Here is a 22,142-nt window from a genome sequence, read left to right as displayed (position 1 = left end):
TCTATATTGGATCTGCTATTTTGTATTTTGAAATTTTGACTGAAGATTTAAAATATAAGAAGTCTAAAAAACTTTTATACAAAAATTTTATATTTAAATAATAAACCATAGTTATTTTTGTTCAATTTTGCTGCCATATATTAGGTGCACAATTCTAATTTATTAAACGATTTCAGATTTGCAATTAGCAACCCCAAAAACCTTTATATACTAAAATTTAGCTAAATATGATTAACAGAGAAATTTATGTAATAAAGGGTTAAATAGGTTTTTGCAAGTTTTTCCCATATCGCTATTCTGGAATTAATAGTTGATCCAATATCAGTTATTCAAGTGTATAGTTTGCATTTTTACATGTTAATCAATAATTGCAGATAGAAGGCTTGTTCCTGGGAACTGCACGAAGGAAAGTTTAACCATTCTGAAGCCAAAAACCGCCAAGTGCCAAGTTTTCGAAAATCCCTGCGAAGCTACAAAGCTTCAGAGCGATGCAGAGCAAATCAAAGAAACTTTCAAAGATTTCAACAAGTAGTAAGTCTTATAAATTTCTCCTATTTTTTTTTCTTTATTAAAGTAGGGCATCGAACTCTCGAATATCTGGACATTATTCGCCACTTATATCATCTCCTTTCTTTATTTCTATTCTCTATACGATTTCCAACTTTTTTCCTTACTGCTATCACGGGTTAACTTACAAGTAACACTATCCAAGTGTCATCTCGCCGATTTTGTTGAAACATGTGCACACATGTAGAACTTCGAAAAATATTTGTGTCGTGTTTATTTATTTGTGCTCAAAAAGCGTTTTAAGAGTAGAAACTATATTTGAGATATTGACTTTTCAACCTTATGTATAACAACCCTTTAGGCCATGTACGTTATCTTGAATGGTTTTTGCACCAGAACACTATCTCTATAAGGAGTTTTCAGGGTCGTTGATTAGGAATTCTTTTATTAGTCACGTGATACCATTGGATCAGTTATTTTCGAGTCCTTAATTCGCTACACTCCGGTTCATGAGACCGCTCGACTTTGTCGCGTTGTCATTTTCATTCTAATTAATATTTTTAAACTTGTACTGTAGAAATTGAAAATACAGACTTTGAATAAGATGCTTATGATAATATTATGTCAAGAAAATGATTTGGATTTAAGATGAACTTATTATAAGGAAACTAGAAAATTATGTTATTATGTGACAACTAGAAAACCGAAAATTGTTCAGCGATTCACAGGACCGGAGTGTGGCGAGCTAGAGTGTTATTATACATGCGATTACTTTGAAAAAAAATTCTAAAGAAAATTAAAAAATTGTAAAATAAGTAATTGTAAAATAAAAAAAAGAATAGTTTTGCTCGTCACCTCCACGTTGATTATTTCTGGGTTCGGCAAAGAACGGGAATTTAAACTTTGTTCACGAAATACGTATCATGATTCCGATGGCATCACGTGACCAATAAAAGAATTGCTAATTAACGACCCTGAAAACTTCTAGAGATAGTATTCTGGTGCAAAAACCATTCAAGATAATGTACATGGCCTAAAGGGTTGTTATACATAAGGTTGCAGAGAATATCAATATTTCGAGTATAGTGTCTATTCTTAAAACGCTTTATAAGCACAAATAAAAAAATACGACACAAATATTTTTCGATGTTCTACATGTGTGCACAGTTTCAAAAAAATCGGCGAGTGACACTTGGGTAGTGTTACTTAATTGTTAGTAAATCAACGATTAGATACGTAGTATTCTCAATTAACTCAAATAACTCAAATCTTTGGCACAATTATGATAACTTTGGCCTCTTGATTTAATATTTTCAGGTAGTATTTTTTACGCTAAATAAAAAATTATATAGATTTTATAAGGCTAACTGTTCTAGTTTTTAAGACATACGGTGTTGAAGTTAAAAATAAATAATATGAGTTTTTAAATACCTAATACTTTGATTGTATGTATAGACATTACACATATAAACTACCGCTCCTCTCCCGCAGACAGGGTGAATCTTGGTTCGCGTAGAAAATTGAAAACAGAACCGTTATACAATGATAGATCTCGGGTTCGGGTGAGAAACCTCGGAAAATTTTTTTACTATTTATTTTATATTCCTCGCCAAAAATGCCTCCGAAAACTACTAACATTTCAAGGGGCCAAAGCTAGTAATCGTAATCATTCTCAAATCTATTTATACACGCCCATAAGAGATCGAGAGAGAAAATTGACTCCGAACTGTTTAAATCAATCAATAACGAAATCAATTTTATATATATAGTGGACCCGAGAATTCCAGCCGATTTCTTATATAAAAAGCGAAAGTCCCGATCGGCCGCCAAGCACAGCCGGAATCGACGAAACAAGCAAGCACGTAAAGCACGCGAGCTTTTAGATCTCAAATACCGCGAATGTTTAAACACTTTAAGTAATCTGCGAGTTACCAATTAATTTTCTTCTTCTCTTGACAGAGTAAATCCGTCTAAACTAGATCAATCATTTCCTTCAACTCCCCCCTCTCATTTATCAGTCACTCCGAAAACGAATCTGTCATTCCCTCTTTAATCTCTTCTTCAGATTTCCCCCCAGAATATAAGAATAGATGTATAGGAAAAAATTTAGAGAAATAGATGTAGGAATAATATATTTATAAAGATGCATGTGTAGGTAGAATTAGCAAAATGTTATATTTTACTTATAATTAAGTTGTATCGAAATTATGTGTGCTATATGTTAAGGGGGAATATATACCTAGAAACGAAAAAAAAGGTAATTTTTTGGAATTTTTTTCACGGGAACCATTGGAATTATCGGGTCGTGGTTTTTTGTAGTTAAAAATATACACTTTCAAGACTGTTTAACATTTTTTTTATTAAAAAATGTTGCAAATTTACCGAGTACTGGAATCGTCTACGGAGTGCCGTAAAAAAATGTTCTATGGCAAAACGTTACCCAGCGGCGATTTGTCAAAAATCATCTAAAACATAAAATGAAACAGGAAATGAAAATAGATACTATTATCTTTGGAGTATCATAGCCGATTTTATAAATATCGATTTTTTACAAAATGGCGGGCGCTTGAACTCGATTTTCAAGAAAAAATTTGTTCCTTTTTTACAAAAAAAAAACTAAGAATTGAAAAAAAAAATTTTATGACACGCGATAGATAATTATGTATACAATAACCACGAGAATTTTTAAGTCCATCGGTTTAGTGGTTTACGACATATTATGGGTACCAGTTTAAAAAACGTTGGATTGAGAAAAACGCGTTTGCAAATGTTTTGATATATAAACTATGAAATTTGTTCAACTTACACAGAGTCATCGATACCAGGTCCATAATATAAGTTTTCCGAAGTGGAAGGTACGCCTATATCTTTTAAATTTTGTTGTCGGCGTCGTAGTCGCCCTTTTTTTCTTTTCTAGGTGTATATTCCCCCTTAAAACGTATTATTTTTTATATAAAATATATTATCTTTATTACGTAATATTTGCATATACGATATCAGGATATTAAACTTGTTATGTTATGTAATATTAAATTCAGTCGTATCAAAATTTTATAATTCAAGTATAATTAAGTAAAAGTAGATTAAATTTGGACATAAAATCTCGTAATTTCTGATTTATTTCTATCAAGAATTTTATACTAATATTATTTCATATTAATTTTAAAAAGGACATATATTGTCGAGACCGTGCAGAAAAAAGATTACAATTGTCGTCAGACTTATTGTTCGGTTTGTACAGCTTATCGATTATGAAGAAAACGCATTCTACTATACGAGCGTGAAATTATTTAATTTGACAATTTCTATTTTAGGTTGGAGGTTATAATTATTTTCTTGTTCTTTGTGAACGTTATATAACCTAGTAAGCAAGTAACATCAAGAAACATTTTAACTACAATACAATATATTGCATTAACGTTGCTGCAATGTAGTTAAAATGTTTCTTGATGTTTCTTGCTTACAGGGAAATAACTACAAACAGTAACTTATCTAATACCTAATAACTTGGTAGGGTTCCTACGCGCAAATTTTACGAATCTTAGCGCATATATCCCATTTTACAAAAATAGCAAAACACCTAATGTACTGTTACAAAGGAGAAAATACCGTTTTTCAGATACGGTAAACGTATCTGAAAGATGGTATTGCAAAAACTCTAAAATGTTACGCAAATAACAATGCCATATATCACAAAACCTAAAAGTTACTCTATTTTTACGCTAAATTTTCGTTATACATTCTTTCGCTAGTTTACGCAGGTCGTTTCGACCATTTTGAAAGTCATCAGCCCATTCCTTTTCCAATAACTCTCGGATCTGAGGATCGTCTCGCGTACGCGCAGTAGTTCCAGGTAATAAATGAAACAGATACTTCTGTGTGACACACAATTCAAATTATTTCTATGGTAGGGGATGAGGTTCGGGGGGAAAATTTCTCGAGTATTTCGATACTCGAGATGGAGAAGAAGGGAGAAGGTGATCGGTCACGGTAGAGGGTAGTCGTGGTAGAGAGCGCGGGGGAAGCAGTTCTATCGAGAAATTTTTCTCGATATACGAAAGGAACCGGGGAAAGATTAAAGGATGGTGATCTCTCCCGGAACTCCGCCAGTTCCTCGGAAGGAACTGGAGAATAGGAGGGTTCCAATAGGGGAGATGACTCGATTATCGGGGAACACCCGATATGTAAAGGAAGAGGAGACAGATGAAGGGGATGGTGAAGAATCGAGGATAGCGTGGCCGTTATGCGGAGGTCGTTCACGACTTAAAAATAAAGCGAGGAGCTGACGCTCCACTATACTGGCGCGCCTTATGTTTTATTCGAATCCGGATAATTACCCCCAGGGACTTCCGGCGGTGAATTTGCGAGTACACTAAAACCGGGTTATATTTTTAAATCCGAAATAGAGGGAGGTTTTTAAAGATAAATATATATATATGTAGGTCCAGAGGTATGTTCCGGGACTGTTTACGTTTTTTGAAATGTACAGTCCTGGAATATAACGCATATATATGTAATCAGATAAAAAGATAAAATTGATCTTGTTTTGAAAATTGGTCACATAACATGGAAATTGTGTGTTCAAATTATGATATCGTGGCTCAGAGATATCGTAACTGTTTAAAACATTTTGCATTGAAAAGTGCACACTTTCACGTTTACAACAATATATCATTATATTATACAACAGGTTTAAATAAAAGTATTATTTCATTTTTTAAATGGTTACTTTTACCCCAATTAAGAATTTAATCGACTGTACTGGCAATGATAAAAATCGTGGTATGCAACGATTATAATCGATGTGAAAAATTGTCACCGCGTTTCGACCAAAAATTCTGGTCATTCTAAAATTGATGTAATTTTATATGCTTGTGATGTAAGCATGTTAATTAAACCAGTGTTGAAAAAGTGAAAGGTACGCGACTCCCATATGCGTCGCAATATCTCCGCTCGTAGGGCACGTAGCGGAAAAATAAAAACATTTTTCTTTATATATCGACTCCAAGCTATTACCTGTCTACCTCGTAAACAGATTTTGGCGCGCGCACTCGAAACGTGCGAATTTCAGCATGAATAGATTCTAAAGGAACGGTTGTTCCTTTGTTGTTGTAATAAGCGATAAACCTTTGTTCTCGCATCTTTCTGTTTTTGATCTGTCGAGCTTTCTCAATGATGTCATCGAAAGACGTTTCTACGTGGCTGTTATTCATTGTCCATAGCTCGTGCGCTGCTTCTGTTAAGTCAACTTGATATTTTTTGCGAATAGGTTCATATAATTGCAGAATGCTTAAATTATTTGTCGGAGCATAATGCTGTACGAATTTCATTGTACGAATGGATGGATGACTCATCGTCGTGGTTCCCGCTCTAGTTTTGCATCCTTGCTGTATAGAAATGATGCCAGAGTTATTTATTTCCACTTGTTTATTTTGCTGACATTCTACATGAATTGTTTCTTGCTTTCTCGTGGTATAGATCTAATTTCCGGGAATAGTTAAAGCTTTCCAATATGTTTCCCTTAATTCCTGCAATATTATTTGACAATATTTCATTTTTGCATTTTTATTTAATAATAGTTATTCAATATTGCAGCTAGGCGCTTGTCGTATCTTTTTCAAAGGAAAGACGGCCAGGTAGATAAACGCGGCGTCGAACGCTGTGCATTTGCGCAGCTCTCCTTCTCAGAATTTGTAGAAGCTATCGGTGTCTTCGTTTATTTCGATGTGTTCCGCATCGGGCTTAATTACAGCAAATTTCGTTTCGTCAAACGTTTGTTTAGCTGGTAACGGTGTGGATTTATAAATTTTGTATATCCCGGGAGTTAATAACGGGATAATGCAAAATATAAATCAGACAATTGTTGGAGTAGGCGATTCGCAAATCAGATATTTTTATAAGCCGATCCATTCCTGTTTCGTCGGTATTTACAGGGAATTCCGAGGATTCGAATAATGAATCCATGAGGATTTTGTTCTTTTATCAGCTTACAGTTTTTTATTAATTGCTGTGGCGGAATTAGACGGGGGTGAATTAATCCCTGTTTTCCAAATAATATTTCGTCAATCAGAATATTCAAATCTATCTCATGCTGTAACATTTCCACAAAAAGCAATTCAAATTCAGTATATCGCCGGCACGATTACGATGTTACTGCCGTTTCGCGTACGCGCGTATGCGCGCGTTGTCGCACCTTACCTCGCGACAGCGTGCGGCTCGTGCAAACGTTATTCACGCGCGGCCGCAATCGCGCGGCAGAAACGCCTCGTGTGAACAGGCTCCTTGATCTCAGTATCAGCTCCCTACCGTCAATATATATATATAGGTTAATTCCATATCGAGCTTCGTCATAATTTCCCAAAAATATCGGTGCTTTTGATTTTGCATCGTTTCGCTTTTCAATACGCCAAGCTGCTTTCTTATCTTCAGGGTGGCGTTATATAGTTCCCCGAAGCGCGTTCGCGTAGCTATAGTTTGATTCATAAGTAATAAAGGAAGATCATTGGTTTTATTTTCTACATGGATTATTGCGGTATTCATGTTTTGTGCATCTTCCGTTGTTAGCGTTCCGAATATTATCTTACTTATTTGGCCTATGAATTCTAAAGGAGCTCGTTTCATTCGTGATTCTCCTATGAGTTCGCTTATGTGATTTTGATAGTGCTTTATTTTATTCAATTTAGCAGTTAGGGAAACTAATCGTGGTCGTATTTCGCAATATGAAGTGGGATAGTCGCATCGTTGTAGTACCAAATCCACATTTGTTGTTCAAGCTTGGTCGTCGCATCTTTAATATCGCGCAGATCGATATAGACTATTATCTTCCAAGAAATCTCGGACGTGCGCATCCTGCCGATGGCCTCGAAAAATATTCCGGAATTATCTTTTAATGCCGTAATTGTATATTTATTTTTCTTCATCCCTGATCTGCAATCCGAGCAGGTTTAGTTCTGTCTACATGTACAATTCTATATTTATTTCGCGCGATTAGTATTTTAATATTATTATTACTTAGAATCTTTATTATTTCGTATGACCCTGTATATTCGTCATCGAACTTGTTTTTCTTTTTAGCTTTTAGTAGATATACAAAATCTCCTATTTTATACGCTTGTGTTTTTAATTTTCTGTCATAATATTTATAACGCGTTTTAGCTAATCCTAATGTTACGTCCAAATCCCGGGAGTCTCAGTGAAAAGGAAAACTGGGAAGCGAAGGAAAGGCTACCCAGAGGGGACGGGGTAAGGAAGGACGTAACCGAATTCTTAAAGATTATCTCGGGTCGCGCGAGTAAACGCGTGCCTCGAGTCGAACGCACTTTTGGGAAGGCTCCAGTCGAGGGTCAACGTCCGAAAGGACGCTATTACGCCTACTGCGAGCCATGCGATTGTCGGTCCTGTTTTAGGTCAAGGATTATGCTATCCCTATTACCTGGGATCGGACCGTGTACGATTTTGCGAGCGGGGGAGGTTGGTGACGAGGTGTTAAATTAAATAATTGGACATTAATTTGAGAAATTAAAAACATTACAATTATTATTATAAATGATGAAAATTAATGAGCCAGTTACATTTATATGTATATAGAAAAACATAAAAACAAAACGCAAATGGTACAGATCTATTGTGGTGTGTGTATATGTGTATGGAGAATACGCGGGTTTACATTGGTTTGGAGGTCATCGGACAGGATTACTGAGGGGATGCTTCGACATTTAATATGATCTCCTGCCCGGTTAATACATTTATAATTAAAAAAAAAACACAAAGAAAAAGAGAAGGGTGTACGTCACGAGTGCGCGTGTGTGTGTGAAAGGTGGTTATACTTGTATTTTTATGTTAACATTTTTATTTTTAATTAATTATTATGTGTTTTATTCTATTACTAAAATTAATCTATTAAAATAACTTTGGAAATGATCTCCACGCTCGAGGTGGAGAGCGTGGGAGAAGTGAGTCAATTGAAAGGGAATCGGGGTATTTCGCAAAGATTCTCCACGCTCGAGGTGGAGAACGCAGGAGAGGGTGTTCTCTCGCGGTAATCGTCGCGTAGGTAAAAAGGGATGGGGGAGTGTGGGAGGTCCGGATAGGAGAACTGGTTAAGTTCCTCGGAAGGAACCGGGGAATAGGACGGTCCGGAACAGAGAGAGGAATCGGGGGTGTCGGAAAAAATTTTATACGCGAGTGAACGCGGGGGAAGGGAAAATTGTGGAAGATGGTGGCGGTTAAAATGTTCTCGATGCGCCTGGAGGAGCTGTCGCTCAACGACGCGAGCTCGCCTGCTACGTACGTATCTTTTCTTTATTTTCAGGGCTAAACTCTTGCGACTCCGGCTAGTCACTAAAAATTATTATGTAAGGGGTGAGAAATTATAATTGTCTAATCAGTTTGGGAAGTTAAAAAGGAGAAATAAAAATTTTTAACATTATGCAAAGAATATATATATATATATATATATTATATCCGATTTAAAAATCGCGAGTGAGCTTGCGAACTTACTAGTTGGTGGGCATAAATAAATATAAAATTTACCTGACCGACTGACTTTATATGCTTGACTATACTTTATTTACAAAACGTATTTACCATTTTTAAAATAAAATGATTTTTCATAAAAGTATCTAAAGCCGGATGTTAATGATATACAGTGGGAAATGTCCCACCTTATTATCATACTTCGATTTTAAAAACAATTGTGCTCACATATACATGTGACAACATATGTAAAAAATATATGAACTTTTTGCACAACGTGGTTTAAAACTATAGTGAAGTGCTACGCTACTTCAATTCTGTTTTATGTATCTCACGCATAAAACTGCGGACAGAAGCAGTTAGAATACTTGTACGTAATTACAGATAGACGCAGTTGACATTTGCCTCGATAAAATGCGGACCGAAACAGTTAGAGTTGTAACACGTATTGCAGGTAGACGTAGTTCAGATGTTCCTCGGATAGGATGCGGGCAGAAAACAGTTACAAGTTGTAACACGTAATTGCAGACACTTACAGTTGAAAATGTGGCCTCGGATAGGATGCGGAAAGAAGCGGATAGGATCTCATCACATTTTTCTATGTTACAACAGTTGTACGGTTAGAAACAGATGGGATTGGTATCCGCAAATATTTACTGCAGACAGAACAGACAGCTTACAGTTAGATACGGATAGAATTTCTATCCGTTTCTGTCCGTGTCTGTCCGGAATTTTTACCAGAGTTAATAGGTCCTGAGTCGTCCAATAAACGCCTTCGGCTAATAGGTGGCTCGTTCTCATTCTCATTGTCAGATAAAGTGATTGCATCAAATGGGATCATATCTGCAAAACGCGCTGGCTGCTTTGTATTCCTGGTTGGTCGTCGTTTCATTCTGAGAAAATATAATATGATCACATAGCCATACATATAAATATACATATATATATATATATATATATATATATATATATATATATACATACCTAACGTTAATAAAAACCGGAAAGAATTAACTGTGGAAATTATTACTATAGTTAATAAATATATAACCACAATAATGTAATAGTTATTTGTGTAACAAGTGCGGGAAGATAGAAATTCACGGGTGCGGAGTGGACGCACGAGCCGAAGGCGAGTGCGATCACCGCACCCGTGAATTTTCAACTTCACGCACGTGTTACAACACACCCTATTTTATATTACAAGTGCGTGGAAAGAGGTCTATCACGCGCGCGTCGCGCGCGGAATGGGCCACTTTCATCGCAGTTAAGATTTCCCTCGGACAGTATACGGACAAAATCAGTTAGAATTGTAACACGTAATTGCAGGTAGACGCAGTTAAAATTTGCCTTTGATAGGATGCGGACAGAAACAGTTAAAGTTGTAACACGTAATTGCAGACAGTTACAGTTGAAAATGTGGCCTCGGATAGGATGCGGAAAGAAGCGGATAGGATCTCATCACATTTTTTTATGTTACAACAGTTGTACGGTTAGAAACAGATGGGATTGGTATCCGCAAATATTTACTGCAGACAGAACAAACAGGCTTACAGTTAGATACGGATAGAATTTCTATCCGTGTCTGTCCGGAATTTTTACCAGGGATAGCCTATTATCTGTGCTATTGGAGGGTTCGCAGCAAGCTCTATCCGAGTAGGTTCTCGAGTATCGCAATAAAGTCTGCATCAGACTCTTGCTCAGCTGATTCTATCGCTCGAAGCGAATAAGCTGGACTGCGGAACTCTGGGCGTGGTATTTCGCCTGATAGTTGGCTGATACCAACATAGAACTCACAGCATCTGATAGAGTTCTAGGAGACGAGAATCTAATTGGTTCTCCTTCAATCGCCTCTTGAGTCGCATAATTCACTCGATCACCTTGGAGGTATAGATCAGTGCATCGTAATCCACCTGGGTCATTACTGACAAGAAGGGTTGGACTTCCTTCTGCCTTGAAATCGATTCGTCCGAGATGTAAATACTTCGGATACTTACGACCGATTGTTTCAATAAGGTCCATGATAGGTGAAATGTCCTTATGAAGGCTTCTAAATGAATAGTTCTCCGGCATGAAGTCATCTGGGTTCATCAACAATGGAACAGCGTCTTCGTCTTTTAATTCCATTGTGGGAGCGGATGTTGGGATTAAAGAAGTTGCACGGCGCTGTTGGTTGCGACTCGCGGATCTCGATGTTCGAGGCGTGCTGAAGGTCGTTGGCAGGACCCTGGGTTGGCGGTAGACACGCACAGAATTTACAAGAAGTACAGAATTTACTGAACTGATTCGCGACTAGACTGTCGGACTGACTGCGTGGCAGTTTAAAGAAACTGAGTCGAAGTGCAAGAGCAAGTGCCAAGTGCAAAAGTGCGTTGAGGTACGCGGAGTCGCGGTTTTTATATGAATTGAAAGGGGCGGATTTAATCCGGGGATGATTAGGATTGGTGGAGTCTGGTTCCTATTTGTGACGTAGATTTCGGTTTTCCGCCTATCTCGTGGCGAGTTACCGAAATCTCGTTCGTTACACAATTTCTAATTAGTGGTCATATATTGGTGGGTTTGTTATTAGAATTATATTTCCCCATTCTTTGGTGGTCCAAGCTAATATTCTTTTTACTGCTTTATCTTTATCGCTTACTGGGAAGCGTGGGTCAGAGTTCAAATCCGCGTTCTTAAACGGGTGACACGTGTGAACTCTAAGTTTTGATAAATCGAGGCAGGGTGACGACGCGACTTCTAATTAGACGCGTGACTTGAAAAGCCCTCGTACGGCGTTTTAATATATGGTGACCCATGCCTCCCGTTATCGCGCGTTTCAATTGAATTTTCGTTGCCCGCTATCTTAACTGAATTTCCGTTGCCCTGCTTCGTGGAATTATTGGGACCACTTGGATCACAACAAATCCATTACTTGTTTAATTTATTGGTTTGAGTCAACGGGAAGTTTCTAGTTACGTTTCTTTACTTTTAATGAGCACCGGCTTGCATCCGCTTGCCAATTGATAACCACTGTTTACGATTTTAATTCTACGAAAGGAAGGAATCGCGTGGAGTCCACAGGACGTAACACTAAATTTGACACAGCAAGTTTCCTTAAATCAGTTAATTTATCGATAAGTTCGCTTACATAATCATCATATGTTTCTACCGAATCATCTATTTTTATTTCGGATAGCAATCACAGCTATGCCGAATACTAATTCATGCGGCGTAAATTTCGTTCCTTTGTGTACGCTAGTGTTATACGAAAACATAGCATGCTCGAGCCAATTATCCCAGTCGCGTTCATCAGAGATATAATGCTTCAAATACTCGGTTAATACGTGATGACTTTTTTCTAACGAACCATTGGATTGAGGATGGAAAGCAGATGTGCAATATTGTTTTATTATAAAATATTTCGCAAATTTCTTCATCATTGAGCTAGTAAAATTTGAACCTTGATCCGTCAAAATTGCTTTGGGCAAATCAAATTTGTCATTTTCCAAATTGACAAATCAATCGACGGGTAAATGCTTTTGCGATTTCCTCTGAGTTTGCTTGCACAAGAGGTACGGCAACTGAATATTTTGTTAATTGACCCGCGATTGTTAAGCCGCGACGCAACAGAAATCTGTTTTTGTAATCATGTTCAAGCAGTAATTGGTCGGACGCGTGAGAACTGCGATGAGTACGACTTCAAAGATAAACTGCTTCGTGCTGGATCGGAAGTGACTCCAAATGCGCAAAGTCGCGATTTTTATACAAAATTAAGGAGGCGGGATTACTTTTTAATCTGATTTGATCGGTGGAGTTCTCTTCCGATCGTGACGTAGGTTTCGATTTTCCGCCTATCCCCTGACGAGTTTCTCCAAAAATTCTCATTGCCTATGAGCAATTTCTAATTAGCGGTTATTCATTGGCGAGTACGTTATCACCTTGCCCTTTGACAGTACCTTCCAGAAGCTTTATTTATCAATCGCCGCGAGGCGTGGGTCTTAGGTCAAATCCGCTTTTCACGGAAAAGCGTGAGATCAATCCGCCCGTAACCCGAGAGGTCACATAGATCCTTATGGCGTTTTCAATTTATTGCGACCTATGCCACGAAATTGTGGTCAAGAGTTTCTTATGATTTGTGCCTGGTCAAAGAGTTTACAAAATAATCACATACGGTTGGTTTCGCAAAGTTTTGCCTAGGTGAGACTTATTTCCTGGGGAAATGAGGGTGAAAAACAGGGACGGACAAGTTCGTATGTGCCGTGACGAGATTATTCCATTTTAGATAAAAGTTTTTATCATTGAACGCATTCGAAAAATTTACGAGATAGACTTTGACTAATCCTGAAAAATAAGAGAAAAGAAATTTGTTGCGGGGAACGTGAGGATTGAAGAAAAATAGGTGAAAGTAGAAGTTACAAAAAATGTTTTTTCTACAAATTCTTCATAGAAAAAAATACAATTTAGTCTCTTATAAAGTAAAGTAAGGAGTAAGAATCGAATGCGTGGTGCTCCCACAATATGTCCTGCAATTCTCTGTTTGGCTGCCTTTCCAACCGCATCCACCGCCAATGCTCAATGTTTATGAAACCCGGTACTATGTAATCCATAGGGAGCTGTAAAATCAACATAAAAAATATAATTTTTTCTTAAAATACGCGCACGCACGCACAAAGGAAAAGCTGTAGATGAATTGTTCCAACAATAATGTTATAAAATTTACAATTCGCGATTCGACAAAATTATACGACGGATTTCGGTAAAGCGCAGCAAAATAAGTTCTAAAAATACTATATTAAAATACATATCGAGGAAAGTTAAATCGGTTATTTGCGTACGTACATTACGCTCGATGTCGTTGTGATTTTCTCTGAGAATTAATTTCACAATATCTTCATCTATATAACTTTTAGGAAGATTTAACTCTATTTCTTTAATAAAATAACGCACACAATCGTTAACATTATTAGCCACTGATTTTAAATGTGATAAATGCGCATCGATGCATTTCGCAATATTTTTCACTTTTTTAGTCCGAGGAATGTAGACTTCTGCATCACAATTGCCACTGAATATTTGTTTTTTGTTTCTTCGCTGGTGAACAATTCTTCTCGTCTGTTTGATGACCTGACCTGGTGGAAGTATTCTCCTCGTTTTTCATGTACGCCATCAACATAGATCTTCTCCGTAGGCCGAGGTAAAATGGACGAAGATATTGGTGGACTAAATAAATAAATAAATAAAATTAATTGAGAAAAGAGAAGAGAAAAATTAACTTAAATAGAGAATAAAAAAAGGAAAAATACAAATTAAAAAAATCTAAGTAAAAACGTACACAAAAAGAATGGCTACAAAAATTCATAAATTAATTGAGTCGACTTATTATTATTATTTATTTATTATCTTTTTTGTACTTCTATTTCTAAATTTACTTAAGTCGCCTGTGCCATCTCGTATCTTTCTCTCTGCACGAGGAATTCTTTTATGCAATCGCACTGCCGGGCTGGTCTCAGGCCTAAAATCACCTCTCCGCATTTTGGAACAACAGAACTTAGTCGACGGCGGGAGCCCGTGACGCGGTGAACTGAGAGAGTGGTACCCTTATTTGATCTCATATCCATTTACCTCGGGTATCTGTTCGTTGTCTCCGAGCGGCGGCATCTGGTCCAAATAGCAGACCAGACACTTTTTTTTCGTGGCCAAGAGAAATTGACTAATACCATTCTCTCTTCTTTTCCCCTTCCCAAGGATCCTGGGCCCTTCACGATTTGATACGCGAAATCGTCTGGAGCATTTATTGCGCTAAGCGCGTTTTTTATTACTTGTCGTTCCAAATTACAGCGTTGTTTTAATACGTCCGTGTATACATGATTCATTTGTGTGCGAATGTGTCTTTCTACATAAACAAATTTTAAATTTACATAAGCAAAATTATCTGTGATTCTCACCACTTCCTACGTGTCTTAAAAGGGGGAGGGCGTCGTACATCAGATTCTCGCCGCTTCCAAAGTTGCTGGAATTGTATATAATTATAGCTATATTTTTGTCTGCAAGAAAACGTTGAAAAATATCGATCTCGGGAATTCCGCACCCGTCTTCGGATATCGTAACACCGGCGTTTCTCACTAGTTCCAACGCTAATTCACGCTGAAGAGCGGAAGTTCGACATCTTACGGAACTCCACTTGTCGTGCAACTCCCTCGTGCGTAGATTCCCGCGCTCGCGATAAATTCGTGCCAACACGAGGGAACGAGGTAGGCACAATTTATCTCTATTACCGAAATCTAAAATTGAACGCTTAGCTATGTCGGTTATTCTGTTTGTCGAGCCCCCGCGGCCATCTGGCACCGCGACGTTGAAAACGCTCACGACGAAATTTTGAGCGTTATCGATTCCCCCGTTACTTTGTGCGACCGAGCTCACGAGATCCCATATGTTCTCAGGATCGAGTTAAGTTTCGTACTGGGCGAAACGATAGTCCCGCCGGACCGTGCGTTAGTTCCGCTGATTCGAATGCTAATCCAACGTAATCTCCCGACACGGTCGAACGTAACGCATACTCGTGAATTTCGCGGAACGCGTTTTCCAGCCAACGCACGATATCCGTCGCCTTCGGGTATCGGTCGTATTCGAAAACTGGCTTCCCTACTGAGTATCCGGAAATTTCTAAACCGACGCGTGTTTTCTGCCACTAATTCTATAAAATTAAAATTATGGCTAAGCAAAAATTAAATTAAATTAAATTAAATTAAATTAAATTAAAATTGTGAATATTCTGATGGCCAGAATACTTGCAGTTGATGAAGAGGGTATTCTATCTTGTCTAGAATGCTGTTGGTACCAGAATTGAGTCAAAATAATTTTCCGCTGGCGGTATCGGAAATTCAAAAAAATTTTGCGTTTTCTACGTCGTTCTGCATTGCAATATGATATGAAGGAGATCGTAGAAGTTGAGTGTGTGTATGTGTGTGTTCGGTGTCTGCTGCATTTTTTCTTATATGGTAGGAAGCGGAGGGGCTCCCCCTTCTTTTTCCTGATTTTCGTTTTTCTTGGGTGTTCCTCGCGCTAGATGCAGTAGTAAATAGTTCTTTTAAAGAGGAGGAAAAAAAGGAAAGAGAGAATTTCTTATAGCTGTGGGTATATATATTTGTGAGCTTCGTTGCGGATACTAGGTTTTAAGTTTTTTATACTTTCTCACTTTCTTGTCACAATTTAAACTCTAGGCTTAGTTTTCCTCCGGCTCGTCGTTATCGAACGATCGGAGATCAAATAGACGGGTCAATTCGAATATATCATGTCACATTCTGAGTGTTATTGTTCGTCCGTTTTTTGGTCAATGCATTTAAGCAATTTACCTGGGATTTGGACAAGTCGTGTGAAGAATATTATTTTCTGTATCTATATTATTTTCACTTGAATTCGTTGAAGAACTTTCTGTATCTTCTGTATATCATCAGTACTTGAAGACGGAGTCGGACTTTTTACAGTTCTCTTTCGTTTTTCCACTATTTTTGTTTTTTTTTTTGTTGAATTATCTGTTACGTCCAACCCCGGGATTAGGATATGAAAATCTGGGAAGCAAAGGAAAGGCTAGCCAGAGGGGTCGGGGAAGGGAGGACGCAGCTAGATACTTACAAATGTCGCTCGCAGGTACGCGCTCAGAGACGCGTGGCGCGAGCCGAACGCACTTTTATGACTCAGAAAGGGTCAACGTCTGTAAAGACGTTAGGACGCCTTTCGTGAGCGGTGCGATCGTCGGTCCTTTTTCGAGTCAGAGAATTTAATCCCTTTAACTCAGGATCGGACCTCGTGCAATTTCGAGAGGTGGATGGTACTGAGGATGAGGTCTCAATTAAATGAAAGAAACAGTTGAGTTTATCTTAGAAATAAATAGAACATTTATTACAAATTAACATAGAATTTACTAATGACATTGAGTAAAGAAAATCAGGCAATCGTACACATAATAATAAATCCAGATGAAGGGTAAATGTATTAAATGTAGGTGTAACATGTGTGTGTATTTCTCGCGGGTGTTACATAGGTGCGGGGGTGATCGGGTAAGATCTTTAGGGAAAAACCTACTTGAAGATGAACATCCTGCCCGCTATTATTACAATCGGAATCAGTAGTGAGATTACATGAATTTAGTGAAGTGTTGTGTATGTGTGTAAATTAATTTAAGTCGGGCTTAAAATTAAAGTGTATGTAAATTATGAAGTTAAAACATATGAAAAAATAAAGGTTAATTTCTATAGTTATTAGTCTAATGTTATGGTCTCAGGATCGGCTATGTCCTCGAGATCGAGGGTCGAGGCAGTCGAGGAGGTTGGGGACGGACTTCGGAAGAGGAGGGGGAATCGGGAGGTTCTAAGAAGCGGGCTGGATCGGGGTTGACGGGGACCACGCGAGGCGGGACCACGCGAAACGGAGCCACGCGGCAAATAGGGCGATGATCGACAATTGCGCGAGAGGGTAGGATGACTGGGCGATAAGGCAGGATGATGGCGGGACGATTCTGGTTCGAACAACCGGGTTCTTCCGTAAAAGCTGGTAGGGGCGGTGAGATGGCGAGTCGCGGAGGACCGGCGTTGAGCTGCTCCCGGGGGAGTTCGACCTCCCGTCGCGCCCGTTTGTTCTGGCGATTTCTCTGTCGCCTGATCGTGCGGAGATTCGGTCCTTGAGGGGTTAGGACTTTCGGGTTCACTAAAATTATTTACTTATTTAATCGATCTTTCTCGGGCCCGGTCGGAAGCGAACAAAAGGAAATCGTCGAGCTTAAAGGTGGGGGAGAGGTCAGTGGACAGGCTGGGCCCACGACAGCGACGAGACGCCGGGAGCCAAGTCAGGCTTACCACAACGCCAACGACCGCTGGGAACTCGATGCCTACACTGACCGACCCACGAGCATAAGCTCAGGGAGGTCAGTGGACCAGCTGAGTCCACGACAGCGACGAGACGCCGGGAGGTAAGTCAGGCCCACGACAACGCCAACGACCGCTGGGAACCTGATGCCTACACTGACCGACCCCAAAATAATAAGCTTCCGGGGATCCGACAATCGATAGACCGTTTAAGAAGGGGGGGGCGATAACGCGGAAAAAAAAGAGGATCAAGAGAATTACGGGACTTACTACTTGATGACTTGAGTTCAAACGAGTGGCCTTCTCTCTGAATGGACGTTGGACTCGTCGGTGGGTGAGTCGAGGCGACTGTTGGTCCGTCGGATCTGTTGCACTGACTCTAAACGTGGAGTCGAGACTCAAAACGAATGAGATTCAATACCGAGCAATGCAGACTGGGACTGAGAAAATTTCTCTGAGGGCGAGTCCTGCGACGTCGCGATTTAAATAGGAAGGTTCGAAGGATGAAAGGGGTGGATTTTGTGTGGGATGTGTCTGGTTCTCGTTTAAAGGATTTCTGGTTGGCGAGATGTTTTTAATTATTATTTAAGGGAATTCTTATTGGGCGAGATGTTTCTTGCCCAAGGGGTAGATTTTGAGTTTACGCCTATCCTAGAAAGCTAGAGACGGTTATCGATTTTTGCGGTTTTCTATTGGTGAGCCCCCTCTTAAGGCCCCACTGTCTTATTGGGGGTGTAACCCATCGGTTCTTTCCAGTGACGCATTCGTTTTTCGGCTATCGCCGATTCTCTTTTATTGGGGTTCCTTACTTATCTCGCGACCCTGTTTTTATATCGACAGACGATGCATTCTTCTCAATCTTAATGGTAGGTACAAAGCAAACAGAACTTCCGCCACGTGTATTTACAATCACGTCCTAGGCTTTGTCTCTGTTTGTCGGAAACATCGCACGAGCAATTTTAGAAAGCTCGCTCGATGCAATAAAGATCTTCATCAACTCTGTCTGGGATTCAGGCCCTTTTGGCGCGTCGTGTTGCCGGGTTTATAGTTATGGGCCAGACAAGGTTGATAGACAAAATCCCATTACGTATGCCCCGTCTGTCAATATTTTACTCTGGAGGGTCGCTTCGTCGCCTAGGCAAATAGCTATTATAGTTGTATAAAAAAAAAGGAATGCGAGATCTAACCTCGCCCCGATCGATGACCGTCCGTACTCGGCTTGTTTATCCTAATCTTAGGGCTATCTTAGGTGCATAAGAATTCCCGCGAAAAAGGGATATCGTGGAGTCCGCGGGACGTAACAATACCTTCTGTACGTAGAACAGTATTAACGTCAAATTTTTTCTATGACGATTGGTAGACTGCATTAGATTTTACTAGTGCTTTAAATTTGCCATCAGATTTGGTATTTGGCCAGTAACAAACTGAATTATTATCTGTTAACCAGATAAGAGGGACAACTGCACATTCCTTCTGAGTGCCATTTAAAAATTGTACCACTGCATAGGCACTCATTGTAGCCAGTGGGATTTATCTCGTGCCTTATTTTTTTAGTATCTTTTTTTGGTACATTGAGTAAATATATTCATAATTAATATTTATAAAAATGCAACTATCTCAATTATAATTTAACAATTTATATATAACTGTCACTTAAATTTATTTACATTTGTCACGTTCTGACTGTTATTCGTTATTGTTCGTCCGTTTTTTGATCAATGCATTTAAGCAATTTACCAGGGATTTGGACAAGTCGTGTGAAAGATATTATTATTATTGTTGTTATTGCTCTTGTTACCGGGACCGAAAAGATATCTAAGTTTATAAACTTTATAACGAGGATCACTTTTATTTATTTGGTTGTAATGGGGATAATCGATGTCGAAGTCGGCAGGAATAGGTTTAAATGGTGGTGCGTTTTCTAATTGTTGCAATTGTTGGAGGAAGGGGAGAGGATCTTGATTAGAAATGACTGCTTGTTTAATCTGGAATCTGATTCGTTTAATTTGAACGCGCCTACCTCCTTTCTTCGTCATTCAGCCGCGTTCACGAAAATGAATTTTAAGCTCGCCACACTCTTCGGCAGCGCTCTAAAACCAATCCGCCACACACTCTGCTCGCCACACTCTTCGTCAGCGCTCAGATCGTCAGCGTAGAGGTCAAACTCACTTTCGGGAATTTATCGTGATGATTTTCTTTTCTGGAAACCAACCCTGTAATCGCCACGCTTTCGGCAGCGAAAGTACCAGTTCGCCACTCTTCGTCAGCGCCCCAGCACAGATCGCCACATTTTTGTCAGCGGAAACTACGAGTCGGAATGCCAGAAGTGATTGATTAAGAATACGAGATGAGATTCCAGATTTTCAAACTCGTTCCTTTTCAAACTTATCTACTAAAAGGGTGGCAGTGTGGTCTTGTGGTAAAGCGCCAGACTCGTAACACCGAGGAACCGGGTTCGAGTCCACCTGATCACAGGAATTTTTATATTCCAAACTGCACCCCCCGCACGAGTGGGGCTCGTGCGGAGAAACTGGGCTATCTTTCGGAGAAGACTTAGAAATTGGTCGTCAAGCTTAGGGAGCTTGGGAGTGTTCGGCATTTTTCAATAGTGCTAAATTACAATTACCGACATTAGCACGGAACGCAACCTAAATCGTGCACGTATGTGTTATCCCCGTGGCCCAAACGTGGACATTGGCTTTATGATAATAAACGTTCGATGTGTATAACAATCTGAATCCCGTTATGAATTTAATGACGAGATTATAACTAGTATTACGTGATTCGTTACAAGAAAAGTATCGACTCAACTTAAGCCCGAGAGACCCGTCACTGACGACGAACAACGAACGAATCCCCGCTCACCGAGCTGCACGCACGCAGTGTGGCCAGAAAATGAGACGCGGCCCAGTCGTCATGGAGATGGAGGGGATACTCACACAAAACACGAGCCACGTCCGCGTGCGCTCAGCGTTTCGGTTGCCTTCGGCAGGGTTTATAGTTATGGGCCAGACGGGATTGACGAGAATCTGGTCACCATATCCCCCGTCTGTCAATAATTTGTCATCTGAGGGGTTGCTTTTAGTTCCCCAAGCAAATAGGTAGTTTGGTCATAAAAAAAAAGGAATGCAAGACCTAACCTCACCTCGAGCGATAACCGTCGGCTTGTTTATCCTAATCTTAGGGCTATCTTAGATGCATAAGAATTCCCGCGAAAAAGGGATATCGTGGAGTCCGCAGGACGTAACAGTTTTAACTGAAGGTTCTTCTTGAACCCCTTGGTCAGCGATTTTCTTGTTTTTCTGCATGTTTTTGCTTTTGCGTCGAGCTCCGCTCTATGCAACCAAATAATTATTAATAGAAATTTGGGTGAGAGTAATTTTACAAAAGAAAAAATGGTGGTGTCCACAGGACGTAACAATTGTGTTTATCGTAATATTCTTATGCTCTTGCATGACACGGTACTCTCCAACTTCTCATAGGGCTGGAGCCCAAAGAGACGTGTTAGGTAGAACACGTCTTTGATATGAAATATTTTCGCGATGTCTCGACCCTCCGGCGTGTCGTACCATGAATGGTCGACGGCTTCTCGTCGCCACCGCTTCTCCTCTTGTACCCACCATTGTAAGTCTTTATTGATGTAGCCTTCCACTACGGTCTGCACACGTACTGCACATTACTACATGTCCTTTCTCTTGCATAAGTTTTGCAGTATTGTTCCAATGTTTTTTTATAGCAAATAAGGTTAAATAAGGTTAACTAAATAAGGTTAAAGTTAACCGACGTTTGTGGAACTGGCCCTTATATATCCAACCGACAAATGTCGGTAGTTGTGTACAGAACACAGACCCTGACAATCAACTTAATTCTTACGCATCATTTTTGTTACATACGTGACGGGAAAAAATCATGCGTAAAAAATAGAAAGTGTGCGAATAATTGAACAAGATAATTTTAAGTACTTACCAGTTTGTCTCCCATGTTAAAAAGCGTGGTAGGTGACGAGAATGCACGAGGTTCTATCAACAGATACTTCAACAGAAACTTTAAGCTGCAAGCTGCAAGCTTCTATCAGCCTATACTTCGTGATATGGAAGCAAACACAGGGCCAGACCCCTAGCACTCAGTTTCAAATCTCAGCTGTTGGCGCTGTTGCCCCTCTTAGTGTCGCTAATAATAACCATTATATGGCGCTAGTAGTATTGCGCGCTGCGGCTTTAGCCCGCGAATTTTAATGTATAATATATTTTATTAAATGTACATTTGATATTAATATCATAAATAATTATGATTTTAATGACAATTTTATACAATTTTATA

At 39.2% G+C, this 22,142-nt stretch overlaps 1 protein-coding gene and 1 long non-coding RNA gene across 4 annotated transcripts in view; one reads left to right on the top strand and one right to left on the bottom strand.

Annotated features, from left to right (window-relative positions):
* The window catches only part of LOC139810405 (uncharacterized), a 325,546-nt gene that overhangs the window by 76,284 nt on the left and 227,120 nt on the right, over positions 1-22,142 (bottom strand). The gene's annotated exons all lie outside the window — the stretch shown is intronic.
* LOC139810212 (uncharacterized) overlaps positions 1-22,142 on the top strand; it is a 36,328-nt gene that overhangs the window by 1,782 nt on the left and 12,404 nt on the right. For 2 of the 3 annotated variants that reach the window (XR_011731257.1, XR_011731256.1), the window contains exon 2: positions 375-531. This is a non-coding gene — a long non-coding RNA (uncharacterized lncRNA). Of the gene's footprint in view, positions 1-374; positions 532-2,276; positions 6,792-22,142 lie in introns of those variants that run through there. The other variant, XR_011731258.1, reaches the window with a different exon arrangement.

Source organism: Temnothorax longispinosus, chromosome 3 (genome assembly GCF_030848805.1).
Source record: "Temnothorax longispinosus isolate EJ_2023e chromosome 3, Tlon_JGU_v1, whole genome shotgun sequence".
Lineage (NCBI taxonomy): Eukaryota > Metazoa > Arthropoda > Insecta > Hymenoptera > Formicidae > Temnothorax > Temnothorax longispinosus.
This window is presented reverse-complemented; position numbering and strand designations above follow the sequence as displayed.